The following is a 10,000-nucleotide window of genomic DNA, read 5'->3' on the forward strand; positions in this document are numbered from 1 at the left end:
CGGAACGAACCCGGTCGCACACCGGGAAGTCGAGTGCCGGGTCTCGAAACGGAGCCGGGTCGGCCCAGTTTAAAACGGAGAAGAGAGTGCTGCCCTCTGCGGGTGAAAACCTGGAAGTACGTTGGTTAATGATTTCCAGTTCACCCCGCTTGGTCAGGCCCACTCGGAGGCGGATAACTCCGGAACGCCGAGGCCGATTTCCTCCGGGTATGGCTCGTTGCGTGCGGCAGGAGGAGGCGCAGCGTACGGTACCGAGCACTCGGAGGTGCGGTGCTGCCCGCCGGAGTGACAGCGAAAGGCTGCGCACCGCTTTCCGCCTGCTAACTCGGCGTCCGTGAGACCGACCGACTCCGCTTTAGCACCGGAGCTAGAGTGGGGCAAGGGGCACCGAAGGGTACCGGAACGATCACGTTCGCATACCGGGAAGTCGAGTGCCGGGCCGCTGAAAGCGAGCAGGGTGCCACCGACTCGTCGGGCCAACTCGGAGGCTGATATCTCAGGAAGGCCGAGGCCGATTTCCTCCGGGTATGGCTTGTTGCGTGCGGCAGGAGGAGGCGCAGCGTACGGTACCGAGCACTCGGAGGTGCGATGCTGCCCGCCGGAGTGACAGCGAAAGGCTGCGCACCGCTTTCCGCCTGGTAACTCGGCGTCCGTGAGACCGACCGACTCCGCTTTAGCGCCGGAGCTAGAGTGGGGCAAGGGGCACGTTTGGGTACCGGAACGATCACGTTCGCATACCGGGAAGTCGAGTGCCGGGCCGCTGAAAGCGAGCAGGGTGCCACCGACTCGTCGGGCCCACTCGGAGGCTGATATCTCAGGAAGGCCGAGGCCGATTTCCTCCGGGTATGGCTCGTTGCGTGCGGCAGGAGGCGGCGCAGCGTACGGTACCGAGCACTGGGAGGTGCGATGCTGCCCGCCGGAGTGACAGCGAAAGGCTGCGCACCGCTTTCCGCCTGCTAACTCGGCGTCCGTGAGACCGACCGACTTCGCTTTACCGCCGGAGCTAGAGTGGGGCAAGAGGCACGGTTGGGTACCGGAACGATCACGTTCGCACACCGGGAAGTCGAGTGCCGGGTCTCGAAACGGAGCCGGGTCGGCCCAATTTAAAACGGAGAATAGAGTGCTGCCCTCTGCGGGTGAAAACCTGGAAGTACGTTGGTTAATGATTTCCAGTTCACACCCGCTTGGTCAGGCCCACTCGGAGGCGGATAACTCCGGAACGCCGAGGCCGATTTCCTCCGGGTATGGCTCGTTGCGTGCGGCAGGAGGCGGCGCAGCGTACGGTACCGAGCACTCGGAGATGCGGTGCAGCCCGCCGGAGTGACAGCGAAAGGCTGCGCACCGCTTTCCGCCTGCTAACTCGGCGTCCGTGAGACCGACCGACTTCGCTTTACCGCCGGAGCTAGAGTGGGGCAAGGGGCACGGTTGAGTACCGGAAGGATGACGTTCGCACACCGGGAAGTCGAGTGCCGGGCCGCTGAAAGCGAGCAGGGTGCCACCGCTCGGGGCCCCGGTTTGTCCGTCCCACCCGGAGGCCCATATCTCCGGAAGGCACAGGCCGATTTCCACCGGGTATGGCTCGTTGTGTGCGGCCGGACCAGGCGCAGCGGACGGTACCGAGCACTCGGAGGTCGGGCGCTGCCCGCCGGAGGTACAGCGAATGGCTGCAAACCACTTTCCGCCGCCTCCCTCCGCGGGCGTGAGACCGACGGTCGTCGGGTTTGTTTCCGCGGCTAGAGCAGGACGAGGGGCAGCGAACGGTACCGGAAGGAACCCGGTCGCACACCGGGAAGTCGACTAGCGGGCCGCCGAAAGCGAGCACGGGGCCCCGGTTTGTCCGTCCCACCCGGAGGCCCATATCTCTGGAAGGCACAGGCCGATTTCCACCGGGTATGGCTCGTTGTGTGCGGCAGGACCAGGCGCAGCGGACGGTACCGAGCACTCGGAGGTCGGGCGCTGCCCGCCGGAGGTACAGCGAAAGGCTGCAAACCACTTTCCGCCACCTCCCTCCGCGGGCGTGAGACCGACGGTCGTCGGGTTTGTTTCCGCGGCTAGAGCAGGACGAGGGGCAGCGAACGGTACCGGAACGAACCCGGTCGCACACCGGGAAGTCGACCAGCGGGCCGCCGAAAGCGTGCTCGGGTCCCCGGTTTGTCTGTCCCACCCGGAGGCTGATATCTGAGGAAGTCCGAGGCCGATCTCCTCCGGCTAACTCGGCGGGCAATGTGTCCCCCCCACCATCTTCGGCTGATTACCGTGGCTGGACCGGATCAAGGAGCAACGGAACCGTGCCAGAACGACGTCGGTCGGACGGCGTGAACTGATAGTGCCGAGGCCGGAAACCGAGCCGGAAATGTGCACCGATTTATTGGTCCCACTCGCAGGCCCATATCTCCGGAAGGCCGAGGCCGATTTCCTCCGGGTATGGTTCGCTGCGTGCAGCCGGAAGGGGAGCAGCGGACGGCACTGAGCAGCCGGAGGTGCGGCGCTGCCCGCCGGAGCTGCAAGCGAAAGGCTGCGCACCGCTTTCCGCTGGTTAACTCGGCAGGCCGTCAGGCCGACCGACTCCGCTTCAGCACGGGAGCTAGAGTCGGGCAAGGGGCACCGAAGGGTACCGGAAGGATCACGTTCGGACACCGGGAAGTCGAGTGCCGGGCCGCCGAAAGCGAGCTCGGGGCCCCGGTTTGTCCGTCCCACCCGGAGGCCCATATCTCGAGAAGGCACAGGCCGATTTCCTCCGGGTTTGGCTCGCTGCGTGCGGCCGGACGAGGCGCAGCGAACGGTACCGAGCACTCGGAGGTGCGGCGCTGCCCGCCGGAGGTACAGCGAAAGGCTGCAAACCGCTTTCCGCCTCCTCTCCCCTCGGGCGTGAGACCGACGGTCGTCTGGTTTGCTTCCGCGGCAAGAGCAGGACGAGGGGCACCGAGCGGTACCAGAACGAACCCGGTCGCACACCGGGATGTGGAGTGCCCGGCCCAAACCCGCTACCCCCCCCCCCCCCCCCCCACCCGAAAGCGAGCCCCGGTTTGTGGATTAAAAGTGAAGCGGCAAAGATTTGTAAAACAGCGTGAAATGATGAACCAGAAGCCCAAAGTAATGGTGGGAATAAAAGTTCCGAAATGTGAAATGGTGAACCAGAAGTTGTGTGAACTGTTTAACCCAAAGTGGCAAAAATGGATTAAAAGGGGTGAAATGATCGACCGCAAAGCAGGGCAAGCATTAAACAAAAGCAGCAGCATTTTTTAAAAAGGGACAAATGGTTTACCAGAATCCCAAAAGAATGCTCAGAGACTTAAGTCCCAAAGGGGCAAATGGTTAACCAGAAGCTGGGTGAACTGCTTAACCCAAAGTGGGAAAAAGGATAAAAAAGGGGTGAACTGATCAACCAGAAGTCGACAACAATGTGCGGCGATTAAGTCTGAAAGAGGGAAAGGTTGACCGGAATGCAGGGAAATGATTAAACAAAAGCAGAAAAATTCAGTAAAAAGGGGCAAGTGGTGAACCAGAAGTTGGGTGAACTGCTTAACCAAAAGTGGGAAAGAGGATTAAAAGGGGTGAAATGATGAACCAGAAGGCGAAAGCAATGTGCCGCGTCGAAGTCCTAAAGGGGAAAAGGTTGACCAGAAAGCAGGGAAATGATTAAACAAAAGCAGAAAAATTCAGTAAAAAGGGGCAAGTGGTGAACCAGAAGTTGGGTGAACTGCTTAACCAAAAGTGGGAAAGAGGATTAAAAGGGGAGAAATGTTGAACCAGATGTCGAAAACAATGCGCGGCGATGAAGTCTGAAAGAGGAAAAGGTTGACCGCAAAGCAGGGAAAGCATTAAACAAAAGCAGCAGCATTTTAAAAAAAGGGACAAATGGTTTACCAGAATCCCAAAAGAATGCTCAGAGACTTAAGTACCAAAGGGCAAATGGTTAACCAGAAGCTGGGTGAACTGTTTAACCAAAAGTGGGAAAAAGGATTAAAAGGGGTGAAATGATTAACCAGAAGGCGAAAGCAATGTGCCGCGTCGAAGTCCTAAAGGGGAAAAGGTTGACCATAAAGCAGGGAAATGATTAAACAAAAGCAGAAAAATTCAGTAAAAAGGGGCAAATGGTTAACCAGAAGTTGGGTGAACTGCTTAACCAAAAGTGGGAAAGAGGATTAAAAGGGGAGAAATGTTGAACCAGATGTCGAAAACAATGCGCGGCGATGAAGTCTGAAAGAGGAAAAGGTTGACCGCAAAGCAGGGAAAGGATTAAACAAAAGCAGCAATATCTTTTAAAAAGGGACAAATGGTGAACCAGAATCACAAAAGAATGCTCAGAGACTTAAGTCCCAAAGGGGCAAATGGTTAACCAGAAGCTGGGTGAACTGTTTAACCAAAAGTGGGAAAAAGGATTAAAATGTTGTGAAATGATTAACCAGAAGGCGAAAGCAAAGTGCGGCGGCGAAGTCCAAAAGGGGAAAAGTTTGACAAGAAAGCAGGGAAATGATTAAACCAAAGCGGAAAAATTCAGTAAAAAGGGGCAAATGGTTAACCAGAAGCAGGGTGAACTGCTTAACCAAAAGCGGGAAAGAGGATTAAAAGGGGAGAAATGTTGAACCAGATGTCGAAAACAATGCGCGGCGATGAAGTCTGAAAGAGGAAAAGGTTGACCGCAAAGCAGGGAAAGGATTAAACAGAAGCAGCAATATCTTTTAAAAAGGGACAAATGGTGAACCAGAATCCCAAAAGAATGCTCAGAGACTTAAGTCCCAAAGGGGCAAATGGTTAACCAGAAGCTGGGTGAACTGTTTAACCAAAAGTGGGAAAAAGGATTAAAATGTTGTGAAATGATTAACCAGAAGGCGAAAGCAAAGTGCGGCGGCGAAGTCCTAAAGGGGAAAAGGTTGACCAGAAAGCAGGGAAATGATTAAACAAAAGCAGAAAAATTCAGTAAAAAGGGGCAAATGGTTAACCAGAAGTTGGGTGAACTGCTTAACCAAAAGTGGGAAAGAGGATTAAAAGGGGAGAAATGTTGAACCAGATGTCGAAAACAATGCGCGGCGATGAAGTCTGAAAGAGGAAAAGGTTGACCGCAAAGCAGGGAAAGGATTAAACAGAAGCAGCAATATCTTTTAAAAAGGGACAAATGGTGAACCAGAATCACAAAAGAATGCTCAGAGACTTAAGTCCCAAAGGGGCAAATGGTTAACCAGAAGCTGGGTGAACTGTTTAACCAAAAGTGGGAAAAAGGATTAAAAGGGGAGAAATGTTTAACCAGAAGGTGAAAGCAAAGTGCGGCGGCGAAGTCCAAAAGGGGAAAAGTTTGACAAGAAAGCAGGGAAATGATTAAACCAAAGCGGAAAAATTCAGTAAAAAAGGGGCAAATGGTTAAACAGAAGCAGGGTGAACTGCTTAACCCAAAGTGGGAAAAAGGATTAAAAGGGGAGAAATGTTTAACCAGATGTCGTAAACAAGGTGCGGCGATGAAGTCGGAAAGAGGGAAAGGTGGACCGCAAAGCAGGGAAAGCATTAAACAAAAGCAGCAACATTTTTAAAAAAGGGACAAATGGTGAACCAGAATCCCAAAATAATGCTCAGAGACTTAAGTCCCAAAGGGGCAAATGGTTAACCAGTAGCTGGGTGAACTGTCTAACCCAAAGTGGGAAAAAGGATTAAAAGGGGTGAAATGATTAACCAGAAGGCGAAAGCAAAGTGCGGCGGCGAAGTCGTAAGGGGAAAAGGTTGACCAGAAAGCAGGGAAAGCATTAAACAAAAGCGGCAACATTTTTTAAAAAGTGGCAAATGGTTAACCAGAATCCCAAAAGAATGCTCAGAGACTTAAGTCCCAAAGGGGAAATGGTTAACCAGAAGCTGGGTGAACTGGTGAACCAAAAGTGGGAAAAAGGATTAAAAGGGGAGAAATGTTTAACCAGAAGGCAAAAGCAAAGTGCGGCGGCGAAGTCCAAAAGGGGAAAAGGTTGACAAGAAAGCAGGGAAATGATTAAACCAAAGCGGAAAAATTCAGTATAATGGGGCAAATGGTTAACCAGAAGCTGGGTGAAATGGTTAACCGAAAGTGGCAAAAAAAGATTTAAAGGGGAAAAATGATTAACCAGAAGTCGACAACAATGCGCGGCGATGAAGTCTGAAAGGGGAAAAGGTTGACCACATAGCAGGGAAACGATTAAACAAAAGCGGCAACATTTTTTAAAAAGTGGCAAATGATTAACCAGAATCCCAAAAGAATGCTCAGAGACTAAGTCCCAAAGGGGAAATGGTTAACCAGAAGCTGGGGGAAATGGTTAACCAAAAGTTGCAAAAATGATTAAAAGGGGTGAAATGATTAACCAGGAGGCTAAAGCAATGTGCCGCGGTGAAGTCTGAAAGAGGGAAAGGTTGACCAGAAAGCATTAAACAAAAGCGGCAACATTTTTTAAAAATTGGCAAATGATTAACCAGAATCCCAAAAGAATGCTCAGAGACTAAGTCCCATAGGGGAAATGGTTAACCAGAAGCTGGGGGAAATGGTTAACCAAAAGTTGCAAAAATGATTAAAAGGGGTGAAATGATTAACCAGAAGTCGAAAATAATGTGCGGCGATGAAGTCCTAAAGGGGAAAAGTTTGACCACAAAGCAGGGAAAGCATTAAACAAAAGCGGCAACATTTTTAAAAAAGTGGCAAATGATTAACCAGAATCCCAAAAGAATGCTCAGAGACTAAGTCCCAAAGGGGAAATGGTTAACCAGAAGCTGGGGGAAATGGTTAACCAAAAGTTGCAAAAATGATTAAAAGGGGTGAAATGATTAACCAGGAGGCTGAAGCAATGTGCCGCGGTGAAGTCTGAAAGAGGGAAAGGTTGACCAGAAAGCATTAAACAAAAGTGGCAACATTTTAAAAAAATTGGCAAATGGTTAACCAGAATCCCAAAAGAATGCTCAGAGACTAAGTCCCAAAGGGGAAATGGTTAACCAGAAGCTGGGGGAAATGGTTAACCAAAAGTTGCAAAAATGATTAAAAGGGGTGAAATGATTAACCAGGAGGCTAAAGCAATGTGCCGCGGTGAAGTCTGAAAGAGGGAAAGGTTGACCAGAAAGCATTAAACAAAAGCGGCAACATTTTTTAAAAATTGGCAAATGATTAACCAGAATCCCAAAAGAATGCTCAGAGACCGAGTCCCAAAGGGGAAATGGTTAACCAGAAGCTGGGGGAAATGGTTAACCAAAAGTTGCAAAAATGATTAAAAGGGGTGAAATGATTAATCAGGAGGCTAAAGCAATGTGCCGCGGTGAAGTCTGAAATTGGGAAAGGTTGACCAGAAAGCATTAAACAAAAGCGGCAACATTTTTTAAAAATTGGCAAATGATTAACCAGAATCCCAAAAGAATGCTCAGAGACTAAGTCCCAAAGGGGAAATGGTTAACCAGAAGCTGGGGGAAATGGTTAACCAAAAGTTGCAAAAATGATTAAAAGGGGTGAAATGATTAACCAGGAGGCTAAAGCAATGTGCCGCGGTGAAGTCTGAAAGAGGGAAAGGTTGACCAGAAAGCATTAAACAAAAGCGGCAACATTTTTTAAAAATTGGCAAATGATTAACCAGAATCCCAAAAGAATGCTCAGAGACTAAGTCCCAAAGGGGAAATGGTTAACCAGAAGCTGGGGGAAATGGTTAACCAAAAGTTGCAAAAATGATTAAAAGGGGTGAAATGATTAACCAGGAGGCTGAAGCAATGTGCCGCGGTGAAGTCTGAAAGAGGCAAAGGTTGACCGGAAAGCATTAAACAAAAGTGGCAACATTTTTTAAAAATTGGCAAATGGTTAACCAGAATCCCAAAAGAATGCTCAGAGACTAAGTCCCAAAGGGGAAATGGTTAACCAGAAGCTGGGGGAAATGGTTAACCAAAAGTTGCAAAAATGATTAAAAGGGGTGAAATGATCAACCAGAAGTCGAAAATTATGTGCGGCGATGAAGTCCTAAGGGGGAAAAGTTACCCAGAAGGCAGGGAAATGATCAAACGAAAGCAGCCAAAAAATTATTAAAAGAGGGGAACTGATGAACCAAAAGGTGAGAAACGGCCCGCAGAGACTAAGTCCAAAACGGGAACTGGTGAACCGGAAATGATTAACCAAAAACTAAGTCCGAAGAGGGAACTGGTAAACCAGAACTGAGTAACCCGATTTTTAAAATTAATTATAAATGGGGAAACGATTGAGCAAAAGGCGGAAATTAAGTCACAGGGACCAGGTCCGAAAGGGCAAGAGGTTACCCCGTAGGGGGCATTCGTCAACTCAATCTGAAAATTTTGAAGGCAAATCTGACCAAAATGCGGAAATCGGACCACACCGCGAGGGGCGCCATTCGACGGGGCAGGGGTAGACGCGTCGAACGGTACCTGAAGGTCCCGGCTGCGACACGTGAGTCCGGAGATATGGCCAGTCAAAGTCTGATGGGAGGTACCGAAGCCGAAAAATCGAAACGCGTTTGCGGCGATTCGGTGTCAGAGAGTCGGTCACGAATTCAAATTCGTCCCGCTGATTCGCCAATTGCCAGCCGGTTCCGGGGGGATTGGCGGGGTACCTGCAGGATAGTAAGAGGTGGCATGTCGAGACTTAGCCTGTTTACCAGACTTGTGTCTAGCGCCTCCAGGTCTGCAGAGACCGACCCGGGCTGCCGCCCAACCGACTTTTAAGCCTTTTGGGAGTGGGAATTTTTCCCATTTTTCCCCATTTTTCGGGTTTTTTGGTCGGGCTTGAAAACGGCGGCCCCGAGGCCTCCCGGGGCTGGCGGGCTTCGGCTCCCTTGCGAGAGGGTCCGAATTCCACCCGTTTAAGCCCAGAAAGGAGTTCGGAAGTCAGTCGGTCGAGGGAACCCCTTCGGAAGTCCGACGGGGATGGATTCGGCCGGCGTTTCGGATCTCCGGTCAGAGGATTCCCCCCCTGGGCGGGGGGGTGCGAGTAGCTGCCGGCAAACGGTCCCTTGCACTTGTGGCACAAAAAGTCCGAGCACAGGTTAATGAGTTGGCCGCGGAAGCCCCTATGCCGAAATGAGAAAGCCCCCGTTGCGGGGATTTAGTGACGCATCTGCGGCCGGAGGTGGGAGGCCGTCCTGCCGAATTGACACTTGTCATTCGGGCACCTAGGGATTGGTCGGGTACCCGGAGATTTTCGAGAACACGATTTTCAGAGCTTTCTCTGACAGCCCAGGTGCACTTTAAGAGTGCCTGAAAAAGTGACACTTGGCAAAAGGCTCTCAATTTCAAAGCGGAGACCTTTACAAGAGCACTCGGAAGTCACCTGTCAGCATTTAAAGCTACATCAGGCGGCAATTTTCGAACTCTTTGTCAGTCTGAAATCGTGTTGAGCCTCGACAGCGTCGGGCTCAGGCAGGAGGAGCTTGCCAGCAGAGAGAGGCTCACCATGGATTGCTGGTGGATGCTTTTCGAAAACATATACACATTATATTATATTATAATAATATAAAGAAAAAAAAGAGTTTCTCAAAATCTCTGTGACACTTTGCAGATTTTTTTGAAAGCCAATAAAGAGAACTCTTTAACTTGAAAGTCACCTGTGCCGGCATAGCGATGACTTTTAAAACAGGTTGACACTTTCGAGCCGCGGCGGCTCTGAATCACCCCAGACACCAAGTGTGTTTGTGGGCAAGGCACCGCGGCCGGTGGGCTGCTTTTATAATAACGGGCACGCAGACTTTTTGAGAGGAATCGGTACTCTCTTCCGATCGATTTGGCGACTCGCGTCCGACATGGGAGGGCCCGAGCGGTCCAGCCAAGGCTGGTGTTCAGGCTCGTCAGGTTCCTCTCTCTGTCCCAAGTGGCAGACGGACAGTTTTAAAAGTCAGTGGGTTTTGTCGGCACGACTCTCCTGTTCACCCGCTGGCGTATTGCTCTCTTGTGAGGCCGAGAAGTCCACCTGTGTTGTCTAACAGAGGTCCGATTCAAGCTCCAGAGCCCGGGTGTCTGCCGTCTCGAGTGGAGCGGGAATGTGCACAGCAAGTCCCGTTCTGGTAGCTGA

This window comes from Heptranchias perlo, unplaced genomic scaffold (genome assembly GCF_035084215.1).
Source record: "Heptranchias perlo isolate sHepPer1 unplaced genomic scaffold, sHepPer1.hap1 HAP1_SCAFFOLD_406, whole genome shotgun sequence".
In the NCBI taxonomy this organism is placed as follows: domain Eukaryota; kingdom Metazoa; phylum Chordata; class Chondrichthyes; order Hexanchiformes; family Hexanchidae; genus Heptranchias; species Heptranchias perlo.